This window comes from Choloepus didactylus, chromosome 4, assembly GCF_015220235.1.
Source record: "Choloepus didactylus isolate mChoDid1 chromosome 4, mChoDid1.pri, whole genome shotgun sequence".
NCBI lineage: Eukaryota > Metazoa > Chordata > Mammalia > Pilosa > Megalonychidae > Choloepus > Choloepus didactylus.
Window position 1 is genome coordinate 159,712,368 of NC_051310.1, and position 9,774 is coordinate 159,722,141.

A 9,774-nucleotide genomic window follows, 5' to 3' on the forward strand; every position below is an offset into this window, starting at 1 on the left:
GCTACAGGGCCCCAAATAGCAGAGACTAGAAAGGAAGTTGAGGACGCAAAGGATGAAGGCTGGATCCAACCCAGAACAGCTGGACTTATGCCAAAAAATCAGTGACTGACCAAATCCAGAAGGTTGACCACCTGCAATAGCTCCTGGGACTATTAAAGGGGACTGACTGAAGACTAAAGATGGTAGGGGGTTCCATGGTCCTGCCTGAGGGGGTGTAACTGGTATACCACCTAGACCCATAAGGGGCCCTACTAGGACAGAAACACTTGTTTTGAAGCGATCCAGAGGGTTGGTCTGTTGGGTTTCAGGTTGTCCTGTGGGTGACGTCTGGCATGAAGATTCTGAGATGAGAGGAGCAAAGAGATCTTATGGAAGGAAGCACTGGCTGAAGATGTTGGACTACTTAGGTTAGGAGGTATAGACATGTCCCCAGACAAATCCATTTGGTCAATACCCAATTTCAATTTGTTAGATTGGTTATCAAATCTCAGGAGGCTCTCGTTCCCATTCCCTACTGTTTTGTGGGTTTCTTCATTCTCTTTTTTTTCTTCTTTTTCTCTTTACACTGCAGATAACTTGAAAAATATCCTTAAGATCAACACCAGTGGCTTGGCCTGTTGCCCTATTTTTATGGCAAAAAACGGCTGGCCTTCTCCTCCACATACATAACTGAATGCTCAGTTGTCTGTCACTTCACAGGCAATGAAAGGAATTTTATTCACTGGATGTTCATGTTGTATTATCCCAGTTTTCTCATCAACTAATTTTATCTCAGAAAGTGAAATATTGACTCAGAACTTTGGTCTGTGTTGTCCTTGAGACTGAGTGGCTGCCGCCATTCCTTTTAGTTTCATCATAGAATCTTGGCTCATTTTATGCCCTCTTGCATCTGGCACATCATCAATGCCAATTAGCTTGGCCTTGCATTTCACACCATCATCTTTAAACCTGGCCAAGAGATACTCATCTGCCTTTTCAGAGCCTTTATTCTTTTCCTTCTTTGATGGGGCTTTTGGTGTGGCCTGTTGGTCAGGCTGCCTGTTGATTGTACTTGTCTCTACTTCATTCGACATGGTAAGAAATCAGGCAGCAAATCCTGACTATAGTGGACACTTAGTAATACCAGGTGATTTCCAGTGGAGAAGTTTCAAATGAACATAGCCTATAGACACCTGCTAGCTAGCACCTCTGTGATGCGAGCATGACTTCCCTGTCCCTGGAGCCTCCAGGCTGCAGCCTGTTGCTGCAGTTTATTATTTTTATTTTTTAAACATATTTGTACCTTTTATTACAATTGTTACAGTCCCAGTCTTTATCCTTCATCTTTTGTTCTGGTGTCCCACATGGTCCCAACCTTCCTCCTTCAACCATACTCACAGTCATCTTTGTTCAGTGTACTCACATTGCTGTGCTACTATCTCCCAAAACTGTTTTCCAAACCTCTCACTCCTGTCTTTTCCTTTCTGTCTGCAAGTGCTTCCTTTAGTGTTTCCTGTAGAGCAGGTATCTTGTTCACAAATTCTGTCATTGACTGTTTGTCTGAGAATATTTTAAGCTCTCCCTCATATTTGAAGGACATAGGATTCTTGGTTGGTGGTTTTTCTCTTTCAGTATCTTAAATATATCACACCACTTCCTTCTTGCCTCCATCGTTTCTCTTGAGAAATCCACACATGGTGTTATCAAGCTTCCTTTGTATGTGATAGATTGCTTTTCTCTTGCTGCTTTCAGGATTCTCTCTTTATCTTTGATGTTTGATAATCTGCTTATTAAGTGTCTTGGCATAGGCCTATTCAGATCTATTCTGTTTGGGATATGCTGCGCTTCTTGGATCTGTAATTTTATGTCTTTTATGAGAGATGGGAAATTTTCATTGATTATTTCCTCTATTATTGCTTCTGCCCCCTTTCCCTTCTCTTCTCTTTCTCGGACACCAATGACACATACATTCCTGATTTTCATTTTGTCCTTAAGTTCCTGGAGACATTGCTTATATTTTTCCATTCTTTTCTCTATCTGTTCTTTTGTATGTAGGCTTTCAGGTGTCTTGTTCTTCAATTCCTGAGTGTTTTCTTCTGCCTCTTGAGATCTGCTATTGTATGTTTCTATTGTGTCTTTCATTTGTTGTGTTATACCTTTCATTTCCATAGATTCTGCCAGTTGGTTTTTTGAACTTTCAATTTCTGCCTTATGTATGCCCAGTATTTTCATTATATGGTTCATCTCTTTTGCCATATCTTCCCTAAACTTTTTGAATTGACTCAGTATTAGTTGTTTCAATTCCTGTATCTCAGTTGAAGTGTAAATTTGTTCCTCTGACTGGGCCATAATTTCATTTTTCTTAGTGTAGGTTGTAGTTTCTGTTGTCTAGGCATGGTTTTCTTGGTTACCCCAATCAAGTTTTCCCAGACCAAAATGGGCTCTGGTCCCAGAAGGAAGAACTATTCAGTATCTGGTTTCCCTGAAGGTGTCTTAGAAAATTGGTATACCCTGTGAGGCCTCAGGTCACTGTGCTTTTCTGCCCAGCAGGTGGTGCCTGTCAGCCTGTAACTCCAGACTGGTGTAAGGAGGTGTGGCCCATGGCTGTTTTCCCCCAGTCTCTGGGGTCTGGTTCTGAATGGAAGGCAGGTATTAGAGCTGGGCCTCACCTCTTTCCGCCTAGGGAAGACAGCCCCCTAGGGAGAGGTCATTAGCATTTCAGTGGTCTCTCTGCCTGTGCTATCTCCACCCTTGACTGGGTCAGAGCACTGGGAACTGAAAATGGCTGAGGCTTTCTCCATGAGCCAAAACAGGGACAGAAAGCCCCCTTCAGGGCCAGTCTGCACCCACCCTTTGACTCTCCAAGGTCAGTTGTCACCCAAAGCCTCTGTCTGCTTGTTGGGGATTCATATCTTGTATCGAGCAGTCCACATTTGTTAATTAAAACCCCAGTTGGAGCTGGGCTGAGCTATATTCACTTGCTTGGAGAGTGCTGCTCTCTATTACCACAAGACTTCACAGCTCGGGCTGTGAGGGGAGGGAGCTCCCAGCTTGGATCCGCAGTTTTTGCTTACAGATTTTATGCTGTGATCTCAGTCATTCCTCCTAATTCTGGTTGGTGTATGAGTGGACAGTCACGTTTGTTCCCCCACAGTTATTCCAGATTATTTACTAGTTGTTCCTAGTTGTTTATTAGTTGTTCCACGGGGACTAACTAGCTTCCACTCCTCTCTATGCCACCATCTTAGATCCTCTGTTGCTGCAGTTTTGACACACTTGCATACATGCTACTTTTGGCAATGTTAATATCTGTCATGGTATACACTAACTCTAATTAGCATTCGTCGGAAACTGATATTTGGAAATCCTTGTACTGAGAATGTTGTGGGGGACTAAGTAGAAGAATGTTTAGGGGAGGGTCATAAGAAGTCCTTATGGTGTCCTCCTCCAGACATATGTGGACCACCAGGAGTTTTCATTCAGGCCTATGGTTGACTAAACTTGTGAGTGCTACATGTGTTAGCCTTGCAACAGGAGAAATGCCCTTTTTCTGAGTTGTTGTTTTTCTAATAAGAAATAGGAAGAGGTATGCAACATAGGGCAAGACCTCTTAGCTTGTAGGCAGAGGGACCAGGCTCTCACTTTGGCTGTGGGAGCTAAAGCGCTATCGTAATTCTCAGGGGCGTCTTCACAATGGTGGCTCTGAGAACCCTCAGTCCATCTAGGCTGACCTCCAGTCTGGGATTCGTTGTTGGTTTGGGTCTTTGGAATGTGTTTCCTTTTCCAAGAAGAGCCCATTGGATCCAGGAGGTTTCCAATGAATCAGTCGGAGCTTACCTACTAGAGAGTTTGAAGTTACCTAATTTTTACAAGTATTTTTTATATTCATGTACAACATGGAGCTGAGTGTGTGCATGTGTGTTGTGTGTGTGTATATTTCTAGTCGTCTTAAAATTTTCCCTTTGAGACGTGTTGCACTTTTTTTTTTTTTTGGCCTACATTACTTCCCAGAGGAAGTGATAAGAGGATTAGTACATGATGCTAACTGGATCATGACCATTTGAGGTCAAACTTTGTCATCATTGTTACTACCTCCACCCTGTATTTTGCTTTGGTTGCAGACACAGTCTTTGAAGGATCAACTTGGACTCAGCCTGATCAGTTAATGAATCAATCCAGAAGCCCCTCTGGTCAAGTGGAGGTATGCTTTTTTTGAGCTTTTTATTCTGCAGCCATGTTCAGAGCTTATAAACATGAACTCAAGAAAACCCAGGCTGTGACAGTTGATCTTGTAACCTGGGCAGTTTCTACTATATTACATTGTATCCTGATTATCTGGAAAGTACAGTGCTTTTGATCAGCTAGTGAGGTCATGTTTGTGGGGGGTCAAGTATCTCATTACGCTTGTATTTTCTTCCAAATGGATTTGTATCTTCATTTTATTCTGCTGGTTGTTTTCCTGGCCTATTACTGCAGCCTATTATTGCAGCCTTAAAAATAAGTCCTATTCCAGCTCCTGGAATATAAAAAAAACATTTCTAAAAAAATAAGTGGATTGAATGAAAAGGTTAATATACTGGTTTTCTCTTTTCTGTGTGTGTTTGTGTACTTTGAGATGAGAAAAAGAGTTGGTTAATACTTACCTATACATGGGTAACTGAGAGTGATTGAAAGCATATTCTCATGCTATTTTATCAGAGTGAAGAGACGGGGTTCAGAGGCACACAAAAAAGGATCAGTAGCAGAAGGAATATAGGGTAATCCTAGGCAGTATGAAAGGAGCCAATGCACATGTTACAAACCCACTGTTTTTTGGAGACAGCCTAATGAGTTTGGAAAACTACCCAACTTATAAGAATCTATATGTGCCTCACTTAGTTGTGATTTTTATAAATAGTCACATTTGTTCGAACCCATGTCTCCAGTACTGTTAGTAATATTGGTCAATTTATATGTGTTGAGTGGGAAGTACATTAATTTAGATTCCCTGAACACCTGTTGGTTTCTTGATGGACTCGAACAGAAATTAAAGACATTGAGTCATCCACCCAAAAAATATTTATTGAGCATACTGGGAGCCTGGTACTGAATGTCCAAAGACTCCCTCAGCAACTTTAAGGCATCCTGGGAGAGGAAACACCCACATTATGAACAGTCAGCTGGATTCGGCCCTAGAGAATTCACTCATCTCTTCCTCCATGATGATTACTGTTCCCAAGACTTGGACCTGCTATGGCTTTTAGACTTCCACCTTGTTTCTACCATTGGCTTTTTCTGATTCATCTTTCCTTTGATTGCCCATCTCTTGCTCTTGGATTCACTCCTTCTCCTTCAGTTACCACATGCTTCTTTTTAGGCTCATTTGATTTCCTGGCTTTTCATCCCAGCTACATCATCTACAACCCCCATCTTCCATCTCTTCATTTCAATTTGTGTAGGGGTAGCCTGGGATTTCCATGGGGGATAAGACAAAGTCCCTACTCTCAAGGAACTGTAATCCAAGTGCTTTCATCATGCAATGGATTAGGCTGATTCTAAATGAGGTTAGAAACAACATAGCCTGGATACACATGGCTTGTTTTGAGGTCGTATCAATTTAGATATGACTGAAAGATCCAGTGGTTCCTTTTGCCATGACCCGTTCATATGTTGGCAAAAGTCAGTGCTGATTGTGCTTGGACTTGACCATAGTCCGTTCCTGGACGTAAATTCAGCTGAATGGGGGCATGAGGATAAACTGGCCTTCAATATTGGCTCTCTGCAGCCCTGATTCTACTCGTTTCTGCCTGTATTCTGCAGGGGATGATAATTACTTGCACATTGATTCAATGTCTTCTGGTGCCGAGTTGGAAGCTATTTTAACCAATTAAGATCATTAGTATTCTATTTGTGTTCTGTGGCAGCAGCCTCAGGATAATACCTTACCACCCTGAAATAGTTAATTCAGCTGTCAAAATGGCCCCACTTGAAACTGAGATAAACTGGCTCATTTCCTGTCCTTTTCTTTCATGACGCGCAACTATACCAACCACCTTTGGAGCTCTTTTTTAAGTGATCATCGTATGTCACGGACAGTGTCGTATTTGTACCTATGATATACGCATTTTACCGGTGTTTTAACCTTTGAAATTTGCAGAGGTTATGCCATGTGTGTATTTTGCATAACAATGGTAGACTGTGGACCCATAACAAATATGCAATATTCGCCATCACTAGTGAATCCTTCAGACTTGAGTCACTCAATTCAGTAAATATTTTCAGTGTCTGGGATCTTTCCTGTTGTCCTCCATAGTTTGTAAAGGTGCCATTGACTTTCCTGATTTATATATATTTCTCTTTAATAGGCCTCTTGATAGCTTACATTTTCCATGGCATTCTTTAGTAACAACATCCACTTTGTGATTCTTCCAAATGCTGAAAAATCAAAACATTAAGCAAACTGAAGAGTCTGAGCAAAAGCCCCTCATCACCTTGATGATTTATCACCGGCAGGGTGTGTGTGTCAGAACTCTGTGCCGCTCTGATTTCGCTCCTCCGCCCTTAGGGCAGGAACCTCGTCTTATTTGTGTCTTCTGGAGCACCCAGTACATTGCCAGAGCTCCATAAATAATTAATCTCTCCCATAATAATGGGAAGCAGAGGCTTCCAAGAGGCTTCCTTTCCCCTGTTCTGTGAAACGGGTGTTATGGTATTTTGACTATCAAAACAGTGATTAAGCAGCTTTGGCACATTTTATGTTTGGGCTAAATGCTATTCTGCTAATGCGCCATCTCATTCTTCCCTCCCCCAACACTCGTATTTTGATGATTTCTAATTAATATTGTAATATTTCTTGAATAATTCATGTTTTTAAACAAGAAAGGCTGGCATAAATTTATGTCAATCTGTTTGTGTATTGCAGTGCTGTGCATAACAAACAAACACAGTCTGCTTCCCTTGGAGATTGGGAAAGGGGGCAACAGAAAAGAGAAGCATCGGAGTATGGAACTGGGATTCACATTCCTCTCCAGAAGAGAAAGGTCCCCAGATGACCTGCTGAGGTTCAGAGGCAAACACCTTTGTCTTTGCTACCATCCCTTTTCATCTTTTTTCCTGACAGGTGCCTGAGGCCCTCAAGCTGCTTTTATTACCCAGAACCCTCCTTTCTTTACTCTCTAGCTGTTCCTGAACATCATATACCACCATCCTCATTGCAAAGTTGTCTTGTAGCCTCTCAGGACCTTGCTCTGGGATAGGGGTAGAAAACAATTGTGTGTGTGTGTGTGCGGGTGGGTGGGGGAGTGGTGGTGGTATTCATTTATTCAACAAATATTTAATGGGTATCTGCTGTTTGCCAGGAACCACGCAAAGCCTGAGGGTACAAAGATGGATTAATTATTGGATAATCTTGACCAAGTAACACAATTGCACCTGAAGAACCAATCTGGAGTAAAGGGGGATTTCTTCTGAGGAAGACTTGTAAGCCCATCTGGGCAGCTGCTGATTCTACTGTCACACATTTTGGGCCATGGTCATGATGCTTGGGAAGCCATGGGTAGGTCCCCCTTGCTCCCCCACCCCCAGGGAAAACCAACACAGGGACTGGAGGAAAGGTTTAGGAATAAAGACGTGGCCCAATCCTGACCTCACCACCCTGCTGGTGGTGGTCTCTTTTTGTTAAAACAAGCATAAAATTACTCAGAGACTGTTTTTCATGCAGTATTTTCCTTTCATTCAAGTTCGGGAAGACTGCTGCTTTCTAGAGGCTGTTTCCTTGTGATAGCTGCTCATCAAGTGACTTCCATTTCCCCTCTCTTTCCATGGAGCTAGAGAAAAGACTTTCGTACCTATCATTAAGCACTACTAAGGCTGTGTTGACCCCACTGCCGGGGCCATTAATGTGTGTCACTGCTAATTAGCAGCCAATAGAATAGCCAAGCTGGTGACATGGTTCACTGAGATGGATGTGGTTGTTTTTATTGAATTGCTATTGCTTGGCTAACTGTCATTTGAACTAACGATTTCCAAGGAGGTAGCAAAAGGGTAGGAGGGAAATGTTTTAATTTGATTTTTCCCTTTACTATCTCTAAAAGCAATTTCAGTTGCAAAAACACTCTGCAAGGCGACAGCTTCTGAATTCATTGGGACCTTTGGAAAGACAGATTGTTATTAACTGGCCATATTGAGATAGTGAGTGTTACTGATTATGTATACAGTATAATCTCCCCAGAATGGAGAAAACATACCTGCCCTCTAATGTACTGCTACAAACAGCCTCTGTGGACACAGACATCCTCTAGACTGAAGGATCTCCTATTGTCATTGCTTATCCTAAGGACATTGAAAAATGGAAAGTGGAGTTGAAAGGAAACAGAAAATGGTGGGAATATGCTGCTGGTAGGGAGAGGAGACATTTGGCTGTCTCCACTCAAAAACCATAGGAAGTCAGGATGAAATTTAGAGATACATGATTAAATCTTTGAGGGAAGTTGAGTTTCTTAATAATTTTAAAACACTTTCCTCCTTGTCTGCTCCAATGTCTCTTGACGCTTGGGTATAATGTAGCTGCGTCTCACCACGTCATTGCCACATGCCCAACTCCAGGACTAAAGGTGGACATCTGCCCAGAGCTAGTTTGGAACCAGAAATTAATGTCTCTTAAGCTCAGTTATAAATTGAATATTAATGGGCACTTATTGTGCATGACCCTATCAGTATGTTTCCTGTCCTCAGCCATTGTATTCAGGAACTCTTCCAAACTCTTATTTTGTCCTGTCACCTCTTCTTTCACTTCCAGTAGTTAGCTGTCTTGTAAGAATACTCTCAGGTTCTCTCCACTATTTAGAAATGTCTCAATTCGCACCTGTCTTCTGTCTGTTCAAGACTATCACCACCTCCTGGGTTTGGGAATCTGTTCTTAGCCCTTCCTTGGGCTGTACTTCTTTGTCATTTCTCTCTCCTGGATCTTAAAAACCTATATTTACTTTACCTTTCATAGGAAAGTTTCTTAAAATAGCAGTCTAAAATAATTATGTCCATTTCTCACTTTATATTTGTTCCTCAAATAGAGTTAGGTTTTAGTCTCCTTTGCTCGGCTAAACTGCTCAGCAAAGATCACAAACAATCCCCTATAGCCAAATGCAGTCAGTAGTTTTCAGTTCTCCTTTTATGTGACCTCACTGTAGAATTTGACCCCATTGACTACTTCTTGTGAGGTTCTCTTCTTGTTTGGTCCACATGACATTTCTCTCTCTGGGTTGTCCCTCATAGCTCTGGTGGCCCCTTCACAGTCTTTTTTGGGGGTTGTCCGTTTCATAACTTTCACTTAGATGTTCGAGTTTTTGAGAGCTCTCTCCTCTGCTCTCTTATCTTTTAAAGACAGGAGAGCAGAGGAGACAGGTCACAATGTAGTCTCTCCAGGAAACTATTCAAGGCTTCAGTTACGAAATATAACCTGATGCAGCTCACCCCCCTAAATGCCCCATAAAAAAAAAAAATCTTTGGCTCAGTGTCACTTCTCAGCATCTTCTCTAAAAGCAAAAGAGACTTTTCCATTAGGATCCCAAACTGTCCCAAAATCAGTGTATTCTAAACCAAACCAATTATCCTTTTCTCCAAGCTTAAAATCTGATCTCCTTTCTGTATCTCCTGCCCTGGGTCTGATAACCATCTACCAGTTTGCCCAAACCAGAAACTTGACCCTATTTTATCCCTTACCATCATCCATCACCTCCAGTATATAACTAAGCCCTCTTCACTTTGTCTCTCATCCTCACCCTCACTGCAGTAGATCTAATTTTCATATTCCTCATGGCA

At 41.9% G+C, this 9,774-nt stretch overlaps 1 pseudogene; it reads right to left on the reverse strand.

Annotated features, from left to right (window-relative positions):
- Positions 1–531: 531 nt before the first annotated feature.
- Positions 532–1,073, reverse strand: LOC119532977 (annotated as a pseudogene).
- Between the last annotated feature and the right edge of the window lie 8,701 nt (positions 1,074–9,774).